Below are 18,718 nucleotides of genomic sequence, written 5' to 3' on the forward strand. Positions count from 1 at the left end.
GTGTGTGATAATGGCAATTCACTTAACCTGAGTCTCAGCTTCCTGATTTATTAAATGGGGATAGTAATTCCTACTTCACATGTTGGGTGTGAATTTCAAAAGAGAAAGAATGTAAATTACTTTGTAAATCTTAAAGTGCTATATAAATATTAGCTGTTTTTAAGGGCAAAGAACAAACATTTATTATATTCAGAAACCCAAACTTAGTTACAGGGTTTCATTTGGAAGGTTCTGTGACAGGGAGATTCAGTTTTTCTATTTGAGTCACTAACATATGAATATCAATTATGAAGAATGATCTGACTTCAGCTTTCAATATCATTCCATTTTTAAAATCATCTCATTGTCCTTTTTGACTATATCTTAAGACTAATGAATTTTCACCTATCATTCTTTATTGAGATGGCTGGTTGCCAAGCAGAAATTGATGCAAGCTTTAAGCTTGCTCCTCACTTTCCCAACACTTGAAATATCAGCAAAAGGAAAAAATATCAACCTCTACTTTGTTTAAGGTTTGCCAACAAATTTTGAAAAAAAAAAAGACAAACTAATTTATATAGCAATCAAGTATGACTAGCGTAAATGGTTACTTAGGGTTTTTTTGTTTTGTTTTGTTTCTTTTTGTTTTTGTTTTGACTTTGTTTAAAAATAACAGAAACCACAGAGAGGGAGAAAAAGATGACTTGGACAGATTTGCAGAGTAAATGAGTAGCAGAACAATTTGATTCAAAGTCACCTCAGTTTGCTTACTCCAATCCATCCTGGCTAAGAATTCTCCCTACATTTCTAGCAATTAGCCATTCAGCCTCCACTAGAAAACTTTCAATGACTGTTAACCCCACTCCTGCCTCACCCCTCACCCACGACTGCCCATTCCACTTTTGGATAGGTCTAATTTTTAGAAGCTTTTTTTTTTAATGGCTTGAGACTAAATCTACTCCATTAACATTCTAGCTGTTGCCTGTATCCTTCAGGTACTAAGCAGAAGTCTAATCCCATCACCATGACAAGTTTTTCAAATACTTTCATCAAAATACCAGCACCTTCACATGATCCTTGTATGTCACGATCTTAAATTGTTTTAATGTGCTGTTTGCCTACTTCTCCTTGTCGATATCTGTTCTAATCCAGCCTTAAGGTGCCACTTGGGCTGGTCCTACAGAGAATGATTCACTGTCCCGGCCCATCCAAGGAATTTGAAATAGGTACAACCCTCAAATGATCTTTCCTCTGGGGAACTGTGAATTTTCAAAAATTACTTTTCTAATTCCTTGTTTTGTTGTTGTTGTTTTTGCATCAAAAACCATTACTCTGAGGAGGATTTCACAGCCTTCACTAGTTTGCCAAATAAGTCATTGACACAAAAAAAGAAACAGGCCCTTGAATTAGAGCTGCTAGAGAGCTGCAATTAGGTAATTTTGCATAGATATCTCTGTCCACCTTTTTTTCTTTTGTGTTTGTTGTATCCAGATCTTAGGATAAATGAGTTTATCAAGGTGACATGACTAGCATTAGAATTGTACTCTTGTGAGTTGAAGACTTTTTATTTTGGCTGGGGGGGAGGGGATTTCAAACTGAATAGAGGAAGTTGGGAAATCCTTGGCAACTATTCTAAAAATCTTGAAGAAGATGGTAATTTACCAGAAAAGGACATATCATGGCCAATTTACAAGCTGAGTTGCAAAGACAGTGTTGAGCAGAGATGAAATATAAAATGGTTAATTAAAAGTACCATAAACTTCTTTATGTTCTGATGAGGTTAAGTATCAGCCTCCCAGCAAATTCTAAGAGTAGTCATAAGTTACTGAATCCTGCTTAATTCTTTTTGTTAATGAATACTCCATAAGGATCTATGTTGATCATTCCTTTTGTATGCAGAAACAATTCCTGTCCTAACACAGGTGTACAATGAATGCCTCTTTCATTTTTTTTTCCCTTGAAGGAGACCTTGACAAAAGCTGTAAGTCATTAATCGAACAAGGGGACTTAAGTCAAAAAACTGTAAAAAAAAATTAGAGTAGTGCCATATTATTAAGGAACTGGGATGGAGAAACCTATTCGTAAACAATTATATTGGTAGAGGCAGTTATTACTGAGTCCTGTACTTGGGTGTCCACAATACAAATAGAGAGGAGGCTAGGGGTGTGAGAGATATTACAAAGGTGGAAGCAGCAAGAGTTAGTAGTTGGATTATGAGATGAGGGAGGAAAAGAATTAATAATAAAACCAAAGTTTCAAACATGAAAAACTCTTACTGATAGAAATAGCAGAACTATGATAACAAATTAATAATACAGCTGTCTTTCCAATATATTCATTGCTATGTTTCTTTGTCATTAATGTTCCTGCACATTGTTTTGGGTCAGTCAGTACCACTCCTCTCTGGGGAGAATTCTAAAGAGTAGGAAAAAAACTGTCTAGTACAGAACACAAATTTGAAGTGTGTGCTCTGAGAACGCTCTCCTATTGGTTTCCCACAGTGCTTGAAAATTTCACCATTATTATTTTGTTGGGAGATTCTCCAAAGGATTTCTACAAAAAGCTCTTATATAAATGCAAATATGTAACCAGAAGGGGTACAACATTATGCCACTGATAATCATTATCATAAATTACATTATCAGGAAAACAGAAGACCCTGAGGGAGTGGGACACAATATGGGAAACATTTTATAAAAAAAAAAAGGAAGTAATAAAAATGCCAGATCATGGGGCACTGTCAGTGTACACTAAGCTGAGAGAGGTTTCTGTGTTGCCAAAGTATATTGAAGGTGCTAAAGTTATGGGGAGGAATATTAAAAATCAACTAGAGAAGATCAAAGATGTATTCCCCATACACTAGTGAACCAGTGAATAACCATAAACCTGAGAGTGACACATTGAACATAGAAGTCAAAAAGATTTGCTTTAGAACCTTCTAACACTTATTAACTCTTTGATTAAGGGCTCTCTGGGTCTCTTTTTCTTATTTTTATTTTTTTTTTGCTTTTAGGCAATAGGGGTTATGTGACTTGCCCAGGGTCACACAGCTAGTAAGTGTCAAGTGTTTGGTCTAAGGCCGGATTTGAACTCAGGTCCTTCTGACTTCAGGGCCGTTGCTCTACACACTGCGCCACCTAGCTGCCCCTGGGTCTCCTTTTCTTCATCTATATGAGGAAAATCATAATATTAAACAGTCTACCAATTCACAGGATTGTTGTGAGAGATCTGTGTTCCATTTGTCCACACGTGAACTGTTTTACATATACCCCAGACTAGGTATGCAAAAGGCAAGCAATGGAAGCATTTAATAGACTGTCAAATGAGGAGGTATTTTGGAGACTTTGTTCAATCTTCTCATTATTCAGCTGAAAAAACTGAGGTCTAAAAACTAGAAGGAACTTGACCAAGTTTATACATGAATTAATGTTATATCAGGAATTTAAATCCACATCCCTGGACTCCTAGACCAATGTCCTCTTGTCCTCTTATAACATATTGTCTCTCTCACATACTCTGTTTTTACCCACTGCATTGATAATCTACAAACAACCAAAACAAAACAAAAAAACCCTGCAGAAGGCATTAAAAATAAGGCAAATATATGGATCTCATACTTGGGTAATCAGCTGATTAAAAATATTTTAACTAGAAAACCTAAAATGTGAAAAATTAGCCACTTTTCTTAAGCAGAACTTTAAATCAAATGATCAGATAAAGTCACATACTCCTAAAGCAAACTGAATCTTTTGTTTCTTTTTCTTCTGCTTTTTCCTTTAGACTATTAGAAACAAACACTAGCATAATGTCTTTCACATAGGAGGCACTTAAGAAACATTTAATAACTAACATTTATATAGTACTCTAAAATACTTTATATGTATTGTCTCAGTTGATCCCTATATGAAAGGATTCTAAGGCACTAAAATATGATATAATTATCCTTTTTTTGATGAGAAAAATGAGGTTTAAAGGCATCAGTTAGTGAATGTTAGAAGTGGGATTTGAACCAACATCTCTCCTGACAGTTGACTAGAACATTTTTTTTTTCCTTCTGGAACATCATGTTGTTGTTCAGGCATTTCCAAACATGTCTGAACCTTCATGACCCCATTTTAAGATTTCCTTGGCAAAAATGCTGGAGTAGTTTGCCATTTTCTTCTCCAGTTCATTTTAGAGATGAGGAAACAGGCAAACAGGGTTAAGTGACTTGCCCAGTGTCATATAGCTAGTAAGTGTCTGAAGCCAGATCCTGGCACTCTATACATCATGCTACCTAACTGCCCTTGATTAGTAATAGCTACAGATTAAGAGAACCTGTCTTCATTTTATATCATCTTCCCCCACTCCCACCCCTAACCCCTGGACTTCTGTCTTTCTAGAAAATAGGAAATTCAGAACCCTAGTTTCAACCTATATTCAAGTTCTATTTTCCATTAAACCCACTCCACCCCAGCCATACACTCTATATACCAGCCAAATTTCCCTTCCCTATACATAAAATTTGGGGCTGAGAAGCCTGCAGCCTTGAGGCCACATGTGGCCTTCTAGGTCCTTGGGTGCAGCCTTTTGACTGAGTCCAAGTTTTACAGAACAAATCCTTTTATTAAGGGGATTCCTTCTGTGAAGTTTGGATTCAGTCAAAAAGCCACACATGAGGCCCTATAGGGCCATATGTGGCTTCAAGGCAGTAGGTTCCCCACCCTTATAACATATCATTTCTCCCTCCTGTGGGATATTTCATCTTCCCCAAGCTAGTATTGCATTGTATTTCTGCTTCTCTTCCACTTGAAATCCCTACTTTCGTTCAAGACTCAGATGTTACTTCCTACACAAGATCTTTCTTGATGCTTCTGAACTGTCAACACCCTCAAACCATTACTTCATATGTAGTTTGTTCCTATTTTATGTTTACTTATCTGAATACTTGTTGTTTCTTCTCATTGAATTGTAAACTCCTTGAAAGCAGAGACTTTTGCATTTTAGTTTGGTATTCCCAGGGATAACACAATACATGGCACTTAACAAATTAGCATAGCATACACTTAAATTCTATTTTAATGGAATTTGATGTGTAATAGAATTTTCTTTTCTAAATAAAGCGTAAGTTGAGAGGCAATTGACACAAAACATGCTACCAATTAAGAACTAATTGCTTAACCATTGGTTTGCAATCCATGCTTCATCCTGCTAACATGATGGCATGGTAGACTGGGTATTCATTTTGGCATGTACATTGGAAAAAACAGTGAAAAGTGTCTGACAGTTGGAAAGTTGGAAACTGTTAAATGCTGCAAGAGATACCACTTTAACAAAGCAAATTATATCTATATGACTTCTTGATCAATTAACAGCTGACAGAGGATGAAAACTTGGTTTTTGAACACTGAGCCCAATTACATGGTACAATCTTCATGTGTTGAATTAGAATGTTTCATTATTTGTAAGTTTTAAAACAATGTTCACAAGAGTAGGTGATACTTCTGTTACTTTAGTCCATGAAGAGGAGAGAGAAGGTGTAGGTAACTGAGACTGGTATGGCTCTGGAATATTTAAACTTTTCTAACCCTTTGGAATGAATATATGCACTTATAATTAGGCTAGACAAAATGCAATTGATATGTTAGTTTGTTATTGCTGTTGTTTAGTTGTTTTCTTTCACTCTTCTCTAATTTTTCATGACCTCTTTTGGATTTTTTTTTTGGCAGACTTACTGGAATGGTTTGCCATTTCTTCCTCCAGCTCATTTTACAGATGAGGAAACTGAGGCAAACAGGGTTAAGTGACTTGCACAGAGTCACAGAGCTAGTAAGTTCTGAGGCCAGATATGAACTCAGGAAGATGACTCCCGGGCTGGCATTCTATCCACTGTGCCACCTAGCTGTCAGCTTATAGCACACGAGTGGAATCTACTAGTATGAGCCCTTCACAGTGTTCCTGCAGTCTGGCATCCATGTGCCTGCTGATTAAGGGAAATATCACTAAATGATACTTGTTCTTGGAGAATAATGGAATTATTTCTTCAGAGGGGCACTGTGAAACCACTGGAGAAGGATGAAACAACACAAAATGACAAACATACACAAGCCAAAAAGCATTCACATATGAAAATTCCTGTTAATTCTCACTTTTATATGGTAATGGGGAATAGGAAAGCACTTAACTGAAAGATAGGTTTGAAACCTGGAAAGGGTAATTGAGGTCAAATACTGGCTGAGCCATTTGCTATGCAGATGACCTGGAGGAAAAATCATTTCATCTCTCTAGGTTTTAGTTTCCTTATCTAGAATTTTGAGAGGTTTGGACTCAATAACCGCTAAGGCCCCTTCTACGTCTAAATGTATGGTCCCAAGATCCTCATGATCCTACTGTGATTTCACTTATGTTGGTACTTCCACCAGCAACAGAGTTCATGTTCTCCCTACACCTTAGTAGATGGTATTCAAGATTTTCTGTGACTAAAATACTCATTTGCCTTTCAGGCAAATTAGGATGAGCTTTTCTAAACTTAGTGGTGCTGGTCCTCATACAATAGGCACACAATCTGTTATGATGCCTGTATTGCTGGGTCATACTGGCTCATGAGAGCAGATTATAAAATTTAATAAGAATATGTACATCTAGAAATTGGCAAATACTACAAATCAGGACTTGAATTGTTGTTAATTGTCTGTATTTAAGAAAGTGATGGAGAAAATGTGTATGATGCAAATTAAAATTAAAAGTGTCCTCTGCTTATTTATTTTTCTTTTTCAGAGATCTTATTGTTAAACATTCACCAGCACTCCCTTGCCTTTATGTCTAGCATTTCCAACTTGGTAGGAACCTACAGAATTTATATTCAACTAGAATAGGCCTTGAAAATTCAGGGTCACTTCCATGAGGCTTTGAAACATGACACTGGAACTTCAGTGCAGGTAGTTATAAAACATGGGTAAATTAGTCAATATAAGTCAATGAAATCAACCTCTTCCTCTATCTATTTTTTTTTAGGCAATTGGGGTTAAGTGACTTGCCCAGGGTCACACAGCCAGTAAGTGTTAAGTGTTTGGTCTGAGGCCTGATTTGAACTCAGGTCCTCCTGACTTCAGGGCCAGTGCTCTATCCACTGTACCACCTAGCTGCCCCACCATCTCTTTATTTTAAGAGATAAAAATCAAAATGAACTGCCATGATATAAATTTAATCTCTAATCTCCTTTTATCTGGAAAGCCTCACATGACCATGCCAGCTGGTATTGTTCTTTCTCTTAGGTGATTTCCTATAGTACTATTTCCATGTTGTTTGTCCCCTCACCCACCGCAGCAACAATAATCAAATCATTAATACCATTTCCAGAAAGTTCATGTCAATTGATTGCTTTATGACTCCAATAACCATTCCATATTAATTCCTTGTCCAAAGCATTCTTCTCTGGTGACCACTCCCCTATATGTTTGTTCCTTCCCTTTCAGAATATTAGCTCTTTGAGAGCAGGGACTGTCTTGTTTGCTTGCACTTGTGTCTCCAACACTTAGTACATAGCATATACTTAGTGCTTAATAAATGCTTTTACATTCATTCATTTCCCTTTGCTCACTGTTCTCTTTCTTCCCTTTCATTTTCCCCTCCTGTCCCTCTTTCCTTGTTTGCATTCTTTCATTCTTTCTTCCCTTTCTGCTTTTTTTATTTTTTAATAACTTATTAAACATCTACTGTACAGAAGACATTGTTATAGAGCCATGTATAAAGCCATGTATAAAGCAGATTTAGTCTCAATTCACCACTTGATTTCTAGCTTTTGATGTTTCCCCCTTGAATCTCTGATGCTAAGTAGACACAACTGTTGGGATACCCAAAAGAGAAAGACATGATTATCTGCTGTAATGGGCCTTATAGGCTAATAGACTCCAATTGAATCACTTGACACTTACCATATCCTACCTTGTATTGTCATTATTTTTATGTTTTCCCTAATATGGAAATGTCATAAAGAGATAAAAGCCAATACCCACACTCCCACTTTAACATTATGGTTAGTTCAGTAAATAGAGATTATCCCAAATCTGCCAATGCTTGCTTCCACTGTGGTTAGCCCCATTCTTCCCATCATTCCAAGTATCTAGCACCATCTTAACTAGTCTATCTTACTTCCTGATGTCCTGAACTCCCACCATACCACTCATCACGAAACATTGCTATCAGGCTCTACTACAACACATTTAACTACATTCAGATGAACTCAAAACTATTCTCCATTACCTATACTTAAGTTTTCCACAACTACTTTTATCCTGCTTCCCACATATCTGATGATATAGAACTTGGCTCTTCTCAGCCCAACAGATCTCCATACATATAGGAACGTGTATCTATAGCTATATCTACATATGTAGATAGATAATGTATACACACATATATACATATGTATGTGTATGTATATATGTGTGTGTATCTCAATGGTATTCATTCTTGAAATCTATACCCAGATATCCCAGTCTCTGAACCTACTGCTATCATACAAACCTAAGCCTTCCCTTCTTCCATTTCCCTTCTACATACACATTACATATATACTATCAATTCAATCTCCCCAGGAACATAACTTCTACTAGAAATGTTCCTTCTATAATAGCAACTGTTTTTGTAACATTATTTTCCCTAAAGTATTATTTTCCTAAAACTAATTAATTAATGACTTCTTATGTACTTCAAGTACATTTTTTTCCCTTCTATACAGTCTGACTATATGACTTTTTCTTCGAGAGATAGTGACTTAGGAAAAAAAATTATCCCCCTCAGTGACTAGTACAGTGTCTTACACAGCATGGTTGCATCATCATCATCATCATCATCATCATCATCATCATCATCATCATAATTTGTATTTATGTAGTGTGTTAAGGTTTTCAAACCTTAAACCTTGCATACATTACCTCAATGGAGTCTCACAACAAGCCAATGAAGCAGCAGTTTTTATATTTTTAGATCAATTAAATCCTTTTATTGGTGAAAGGAACTTCTGATAAGCAAATTCCTTCAATCAAAATGGATAGATACCTACTTGGCAGTTTATACTCTTAGCCAGTTGCCTGGACACCTAGAGGTTAAGTCACTTTCCCAGAGCTGTATAGCCAACATGAGGCAAAAACAGCACTTCAATCTAAGTCTTTCCTACTCCTAGATCAGTACTATGTAAAACTGCCTATCAGTATGCAAACCTATAGTTATTATTATCACCATTTCATAGATGAGGGCATTAAAGCTTAGAGATTAAGTGACCCCAGTGGGCACACAGGTAACAAGAATCAAAGGTGGGATTTGAACTTCAGTCTTGCTGACAATTGACTCCACACTCTAACCAATAAAACATACTGCCTCTCAGTATAAATATGATTGTCAATAGAGTAGCAAAAGGCAACAAGGTGATCTAAATGTATACTACAGGATATGAGGAAGGATGGGAAAAGGGAAGGAAACAAACATTTATTTAGGCTTAATAAGTGCCAGGCACTTACCATTTATAAATAGTAACTTCACACTTTACAAAGGCAAAGCACTTTATAAATATTAACTCATTTAGTCCTCACAATAAACCAAAGAGGTAGGTGCTATTATTATCCTCATTTTACATTGCGGAAATTGAGGCAGACAAAAATTAAGTGACTTACCCAGAGTCCCTTAGCTAGTAAGTGTCTAATTTGAACTTGTTTCCCTGACTCCAGGTCCAGCACTTTATTCATTGTACCACCTAGCTACAAGTGAACAGAGGTAAAAGTTATGCATTTACTCTCAGTATTACAGAAACTCAGTCGAAGAATAGAAAGCCAATTGTGGATGAAAGAATAATTGGTTAGGACTTCTTATGACTCCATAGAATGGCTGAATTAAAGATTGCTGCTGTTTTACTCCTACCTTAAGCTATATGAACCCAAGGAGAGAAGTGCCTCAAGTCTCCTGGTAGAATGTATATGCCCTACGTAATTTATTATATAGTAGTATCTTACTGAGGAGTTAGAAGTGCCGGAATTTATGGGTACCCAAGCCCATTAGATTTGATTTTGTCTCTGGAGCATGTTTGCTAATGCACAAATATTATTCATTAATGTGCTAGAGGTGTTCACTAAAGCCAAGCTTTAGAATTACCTAACTCCAGCAGAAAAGTCATCACTCTTCTCCAGCAGAGAATGCTGATGAGGAAAATTCCTCAGCAGAGCTGTGACACTGCAAAACACCCCCAATAAATAAAGCATAGTTTATAGCTTTTGCTAATGCACATGGGAGAATAATTAAATCTACATCTTTCCCATTAATCTGTTTGGGTGATTTTATCTCTAATGGATATAGGGGAAGGAGAATTGTTTTCAAATGGTTATTCATAGTCTGGTTATCTTTTAAAGCTCTATTTTCATTCCCGAATAATAGAAGATACATTTTAAGTCCAAGATCGACAAATACCCACACATAGGTGTACACACACACACACACACACATATATATATATATATGCATGTATATGTATGTATATGTTTCTGTGTATATATATGTATATATGCATGTGTATATATGCATGTATATATATGCATATGTGTGTGTGTGTGTGTGTGTGTGTATATATATATATATATTCCTGTGTGTGTGCTTATGTATATATACACATACATATACAAATATGTGTTTGTATTTATATGATATATATGTAAATTTTCCTTTCCTATATGTAATGATATATACAACATATAATATCTAGAATAGTACATATATATGCACATCTCTACTTTTCCATCATATATTCTATTACATATAGTTTTCTGTATATATAAGTATACACAATAGAAAGATAGTGATACATCAGCACACATATGCACATACATATATTATATATAGTATGTAGTATTATATATAGTGTTTAGTATATGTGTATATTGTTTTTGGTTTGACAATTTTCATCATGTCACTCCTCTGCTCAAAAAACCAAAGTGACGCCTTATTTTCCATCACAAAAATACCCGAACTTTGATACACATTTGAGATTTTCCACAGTTGTTTTATTTTTCTCATTTATCTTTACATGGCCTTTCTGCTCTAGCTAAGCCATCATGAGAACCTAACAATAGAACATTTTGAAAATTAATATTGTCAAAATAGGCCAGAATCATGTTTCCTTCAGTTGAGTAGTTACTATGACTAAAGAAGCTATGGTTTTCTTCTTTAATATCTAATTTAGAAGTTTGGAATGTTTCCTTCAAACATTCTTAAGAGTCCATTCAGGATTGTTTTGTCAACTTCAGAAATTTTAAAGATGCTATGGTGGTGGTGATGGGAAGAGGGGAACTTAGTCCCACCCAAAAGCTAGTTGATGTAATCCAAGCACAACATAAGAAATACATTAGGGCACTTGAAATGCATTACTAATGGCTAATGAATTGAAAGACACAAATACATATGTATTATAGTGATCATTGCATATAGTACTTTAAAGTTTGGAAAATACTTTACCAATATTATCTCATATGATCCTCAAAAGTACCCTGGGAGTTAGGTACTATTATTATAACCCTTATTTTAAATACAAGGAAACTAAGGCAGGTAGCCATTAAGAAACTTGCCCAGGGTGACACAACTAGTAAATATCTGAGGCCAGATTAAAAGAAAATTGTCTAACCACTGCCCTGCCAGCGGTATGTCATTTTCTAAGTGATTTGAAAAGGGCCATTGTCTAGGTAGTAGATTTGCTCCATTAACAGCAGACATTTAAAAGAACTAAACCTGTTAACTTCTAGAGACAATTGGACAGTTTTGGGAGTTTGTGGCACAAATGATATATACACTAGGCAGAAGCAGAAAACACCCTTCTATGGTGACCGAGACATAGAGGAGCAGCATTACAGGCTTGAAGCAGCTTCAAGACACTTGACCTCTTGCAGCAGAGAAGTAAGCCACCTAGATTCCAAAGACAATTAACTGAAACAATTAAGAGCAGATATATGGAGAGAAGCAGGCCCAGGGACCCCAAGAGGGTGTTCCATCCAGCAGAAATGCTGCCTTCAGCAGAGAGCTATATAAGGATTCCATGAGAAGAAAAAAGATTTCAGGTCATTGTAAGCACATGTCATCTTGGTTATATGTGTTCCTTTTGTGCATGCCTTACTATCACTACATTTTAAGTTTGTTCCTACTTTTCTGGGAATGTTATGTGTGTTTGTAAAAGAATAGGCCTCAAGTTTATTTGCCATAAACATTTAATTTGAGATACTTGTGCCAGTTGACTACTCACTAGTAGAGGACTGCGGGCTACCGTTGTGGGAGAGGGAGAAACAGTGTAATTGTTGAACCTGAAAGGATTCACCCTCAGTTGAGGAAGTGACTGAAAACTGGTGCTACAAAGATATCATTTTCATCTGTAACATATCCAACTTTCTTACTCCCATTTCTTCTCCTTTGTATAAATTATATGCTTTGCAACAAATATTTCTTCTTTTGTCATTCCTCTGCTGATTTACAGTTTTCCTACACTCTACCTTTTGATTTTCATTAATGTGGTGAACTCCCAGTGCAGAAAATCCCTCTATTTCTCCAAATTGGCAAGTCATCTATAATTCATACTCTTTGGAAATTGCAAGGGGACACTGAACAATTAAATGACTTGCCCATAGTCACACAGCTAGTATGTGTAGCAAACAAACTCAACTTAGGTCTTCCTGCCTCTAAGGCTGGCCTACTCTTCTTCATTCCAACCTGCCACATTTTCTTCCTTCCAAAACATGTCTCCTATATCCAACTAATCAGACATCTAACAGGGATCATTTAGGGCATAGTAGTATTCTCATTTAATTTATTGACTGTGTGTTCCCTGGTTGTTGTTGTTGTTGTTGTTGTTGTTGTTGTCGTTTTCTGTATCTAACCTGTGAACTACTTGAGAACAAGAACAACCACGGCCTTGAGTTTGTCAACATGGTGTACGGAGTAGATATTCAATAAATATCGACCTTTACTTGACATACTAATTCTTATACTTTACTACTAGAATGACCTTGTTCAAGTTATTTAAGTGATCTAGACTTCAGTTTCTTCATCTTTAAATCAGGGTAGGGGTGGACCACTGTAGATGACCTCTAAATTCACTCTCATGCTGCCTCCTCTCTCTCTCTCCAACCATCTAAGCATAATCTGTTTTCATGTGCCGGTTTGAAACTTAATTGATCAAAAGAATTTAATTGAACTTATTATTTAATGTAATTCAAGAGTAAGTGCAAACTATTTTCTTTGTTTTTGAAGTATGTTTAATGACCCAACCAAATTTGAGGTTTCTTTTATGATAACTGCTAGAGTTCTGCTTCTATTAATCTGTGCTTCATTCTCGCCTTTTAGGTGACAGCTTTAAGAAATCCGATGGAAAGGAATACTCAGTATTCAGAATTGAGCATGCAGTTAATTGCACATACAGCTAAGCATTTGTGCTGTCAAATAAAGGGGCAAGTGGCCAATCACACTGATAATTGGATACATACAAGCATAATTAGGCAATTGTGAAAACAATTGATTGCACAATACACTTTTGGCAGACCCATCCAATTATTTTTGCAACAAGGGATGCTACCATATGCAAATTCAGGTCTTGAAAATGAAGACTGAGTGTTATATCCTATGTGAATGAACCTGAAAATCACATCCTTTGGAGCACAAGATTATTCAGTGGCAGAAAACTTGAAAGCAGGTTTAATACCAAATTTTAGTGATACTTATGTTGGAATTAATGAAGTTGTAGGTTATGATGTATTATTGAAATAAGAGGTATTGATTAATAAATTCTATTTCCATTTTGTAATTTGAGAAATTAGTTAAGGTTTTGAGTTCCAAATTCTATCCCTTCTTCCCTCCCTTCCCTTCCCCTCCCTTAGAGAGCAAGCAATCAGATATAGGTTATACATGTGCAATTATGTAAAACATTTCCATATCAGTCATTCTGTATGAGAAGACTCAAAAAGAAAGTGAAAAATAGCATGCTTCAGTCTATATTCAATCAATATCTATTCTTTCTCTCAAGACAGATAGTATGCTTCATTATTAGTACTTTGGGATTGTCTTGGATCATTTCTTTTTTCTGAGAACAGCTGAGTTATTCACAGTTCCTCATTGAACAACATTGCTTTTACAGTGTACATTGTTCTCCTGGTTCTGTTGACTTCACTATGCATCAGTTCACATAAATCTTTCCAAGTTTTTCCTAAAATCATTCTGCTTGTCATTTCTTTTTTTTTCTTAATAGTATTTTTCCAATAATATGTAAAGATAGTTTAAACATTAATTTTTGTGAGATTTTGAGTTCCAGTTTTCCCCTTTCTTCCTTCCCTCCCCAAGACAGTAAACCCCCTATATAGGTTATACATGTACAATCATGTTAAACATATTTCCACATCAGTCATGTTGTGAAGGAAGAATCAGAACAAAAGGTGAAAAATCAAGAGAAAAAAAGTGAAAATAATCTTTGCACTTCAGTCAGCATCAGTTCATTTAAGTCTTTCCAGGTTTTTTTCTGAAATAAACCTGATCATCATTTCTTATAGTTCAGTAGTATTCCATTACATTCATATACCACAACATGTCCAGCCATTCCCCAACTGAATGTCATTCCCTCAAATTCCACTTCTTTCTCACCACAAAAAGAGCTGCTATGAATGTTTTTGTACATGTGGGTCCTTTTCCCTTTTTATGATCTCTTTGGGATACAGATCTAGCAGTGGTATTGCTGGATCAAAGGATATACACAGTTTTATAGCCCTTTGGGCATTGTTTCAAAGTGCTCTCCAGAATGGTTGGATCAATTCACAACTCCACCAACAATTCATTAATGTTCCAATTTGCCCACATCTTCTCCAACATTTATCATTTTCTTGTTTTGTCATGGTGACCAATCTGATAGGTATGATGTGGTACCTCAGAGTTGTTTTGATTTGCATTTCTCTAATCAATAGTGATTTAGAACATTTTTTCATATGACTATAGATAGCTTTGCTTTCTTCATCTGAGAACTGCCTGTTCACATCCTTTGACCATTTATCAATTGAGGAATGAGTTGTATTCTTATAAATTTGACTTAATTCTCTATATATTTTAGAAATGAGGCCCTTATCACAAGACATTGGTTATAAAAATTCTTTCCCAATTTTCTACCTTCCTTTAAATCTTAGTTGCATTGGCTTGATTTATATAAAAGCCTTTCAATTTAATATAATCAAAGTTATTCATTTTGCTTTTCATAATGTTCTCTCTCTCCTGCTTGTTGATGAATTCTTCTGTTCTCCATAGATCTGATAGGTAAACTATTCCTTGATCTCCCAGTTTACTTATAGTATCAGCCTTTATGTCTAAATCATGAACCCATTTTGATATTATTTTGGTATATGATGTGAGATTTTGATCAATTCCTAGTTTCTGCCATAATCTTTTCCAGTTTTCCCAGCGGATTTTTTTCAAAGAGGGTTCTTATCCCAGAAGCTGGGGTCTTTGGGTTTATCAACCAATAGATTACTATAGTCATTGACTACTGTGTCTTGTGCACTTAACCCATTCCACTGATCCACAGCTCTATTTCTTAGCCAGTAGCAAGCAGTTTTAATGATTGTGGCTTTATAATACAATTTAAGATCTGGAATGGCTAGGTCACCTTCCCCCTGCATTTCTTTTCATTAGTCCCCTTGATATTCTGGACCTTTTGTTCTTCCAAATGAATCTTGTTATTATTTTTTCTAACTCTATAAAATAATTTTTGGGTAGTTTGATTAGTACGGCACTGAGTAAGAAAATTAGCTTAGGTAGAATTGTCATTTTTATTATATTAGCTTGGCCTAGCTATGAGCAACTGATGTCTTTTCAATTATTTAGATTTGACTTTATTTGTGCGAAAAGTGTTTTGTAATTGTGTTCATATAGTTCCTGGGTTTGTTTCAGGAGGTAGACTCCTAAATATTTTATAATGTTTACAGTAAGTTTAAATGGAATTTCTCTTTCTATTTCTTCATACCTTTGATTTCTAATTCTTAGCCACCACAAAAAAAAAAGCTGCTACAAATGTTTTTGTATGAATAAGTCATTTCCCCTTTATTGGGATGTCTTTGGGATATAGATCTAGCAGTTTGCTGGATCACAGGGCATACTATTTTTATAATCCTTTGGCATAGTTCCAAATTGTTCTCTAAAATATTTGGATCAGTTCATAACTCCAACAACAGTGCATTAGTGTCCTAGTTTTCCAATATCTCCTCTGACATCCAGTTTTCCTTTTCTGTCATATTAGCCACTCTGATGTATGTGAGATGATACTTCATAGTTGTTTTCATTTGCGTTTCTCTGAGCAATAGTGATTTCAATCATTTTTATATCACTACATGTAGCTTTGATTTCTTTCTCTGAAAACTGCCTGTTCATATCCTTTGACCATTTATATATTGGGGAATGACTTCTATTTTTTATAAATTTGACTCAGTTCTCTACATATTTGAGAAAAGAGTGCTTTATCAGAGATACTTGTTGCAAATGTTTTCCCAGTTTTCCTGATAATTTTGATTGAATTGATTTTATTTGTGCAAAACATTTCTAATGCTATATAATCAAAATTATCTATTTTACATTCTGTAATGCTCTCTATATCTTCTTTGTTCCTAATTCTTCCCTTATCGAAAATCTGACAGAAAAACTATTCCATGCCCTCTCAATTTGCTTATGGTATCACCCTTTATGTGTAAATAATGTACTCATTTTACCTTGGCTTGGGATACAGTGCGAGATGTTGGCCTGTACCTAGTTTCTGCCATACTGTTTTTCAGTTTTCCTCAAAATTTTTGTCAAATAATGAGTTTTTGTTCTAAAAGCTTGGATCTTTGGGTTTATCATACACTACATTAATATGGTCATTTACTGTAATTCAATTTGTACTTAATCTAGTCCACTGATCCACAACTCTATTTCTCATCCAGTACCAGATTGTCTTGATAATTACCACTTTCTAATACAGTTTGAGAGCTGGTATGATGAAAAGATGATAGATCATCATCTTTTGCATTTTTTTCATTGATTCCCTTGATATACTTGAGTTCTTCCAGATGAATTTTGTTATTCTTTTTTCTAGCTTTATAAGATAATTTTTGATAGTATAATTGTCATGGCATTGAATAAATAGATTAATTTAGGTAGAATTGTTATTTTCATTATGTTTGCTTGGCTTACCCATGAGCAATTAATATTTTTCCAATTGTCTAGATCTGACTTTATTTGTGTGAAGAGTGTTTTGTAATTTTTTTCTTTCTCTGTTTTAGTTCTTTCTGGTTTGGGTGTCAGCACCATATTTGTAACATAAAAGGAATTTGGTAGGACTCTTTCTTTGGCTATTTTTCCAGATAGTTTATATAGTATTAGGATTAATTGTTTAAATATTTGGGAGAATTTGCTTGTGAATCCATCTGGTCCTAGGGATTTTTTCTTAGGAAGTTCATTGAATATTTGTTCAATTTCTTTTTCTAAGATTGGGTTATTAAAGTATTTTATTTCTTCTTTTGTTAATCAGGGTATTTATATTTTTGTAAATATACATTAATTTCATTTAATTTGCCAAATTCATTTGCATTTAATTGGGCAAAATACCTCCTAAAATTCTCTCAATTTCCTCTTACTTGGTGGTGAGTTCACCCCTTTCATTTTAATGATAGTAATTTTGTTTTCTTTCCTTTTAAAAAAATAATTAATTGTTTATTTTATTGTTGGTTTTTCTTCATAAATCCAGCTTTTTGTTTTATTCATTAGCTCAATAATTTTCTTACTTTCAATTTTATTATTTCTTTCATTTTCAGGTTTTCCAATTTGGTTTTTAACTAGGGATTTTTAATTTGTTCTCTTTTAGCTTTTTTTATTTGCATGCCCAATTCATTGCTCTTTTCTTTCTCTATTTTATTGATGTAAGCAATTAGAGATATACATTTCCCCCTTAGTACTACTTTGGCTGCATTTTATAAATTTTGGTTTGTTTTCTAGCTATTTTCATTTTCTTAAAAGAAATTACCAATTGTTTCTATGATTTGTTCTTTGACCCACTTTTTTATGAATAGATTATTTAACTTCCAATTAATTTTCATCTATCTTTCATTGCCTTTTATTACATGTAATTTTTATTACATGATGACATGAAAAGAATGCATTTAATATTTCTGCCCTTCCACAATTGATTGTAAAGCTTTTTAATGCCCTAATACATGGTCAGTTTTGGTGTAGATGCCATGTACCATTAAAAAGGTACTACATGTACCAATAGAAAGGTATATCCCATCTTATTCCTATTCAGTTTTCTCCAGATATCTATCACATCTAACTTTTCCAGAACTTTATTCAGCTCCTTAACTTCTTTCTTGTTCATTTTTGTTAGATTTATCTAGTTCTGGGAAAAAAAAATTTGAGGTCCTCCAACAGTATAATTTTATTATCTATTTTATCCTGTGACTCACTTGGTTATTCCTTCAAAAATTTATATGCTATAGCATTTGGTACATATATGTTTAGTATTGATATAACTTCATTGTCTATGGTACCTTTCAGCAAGATATAGTTTCCTTTATCTCTTTTAATCAGTTCTATTTTTGTTTTTGCTTTGTCTGAGATCATGATGGGTAGTCCTGTTTTCTTTGTTTCAGCTAAAGCGTACTAGATTCTGTTCTAGCCTCTTACCTTTATCCTGTGTGTATCTCTTTGCTTCAAGTATTTTTCTTGTAAA

The sequence above is a fragment of the Phascolarctos cinereus genome, unplaced genomic scaffold (assembly GCF_003287225.1).
Source record: "Phascolarctos cinereus isolate Bilbo 61053 unplaced genomic scaffold, phaCin_HiC Scaffold_726;HRSCAF=1367, whole genome shotgun sequence".
NCBI lineage: Eukaryota > Metazoa > Chordata > Mammalia > Diprotodontia > Phascolarctidae > Phascolarctos > Phascolarctos cinereus.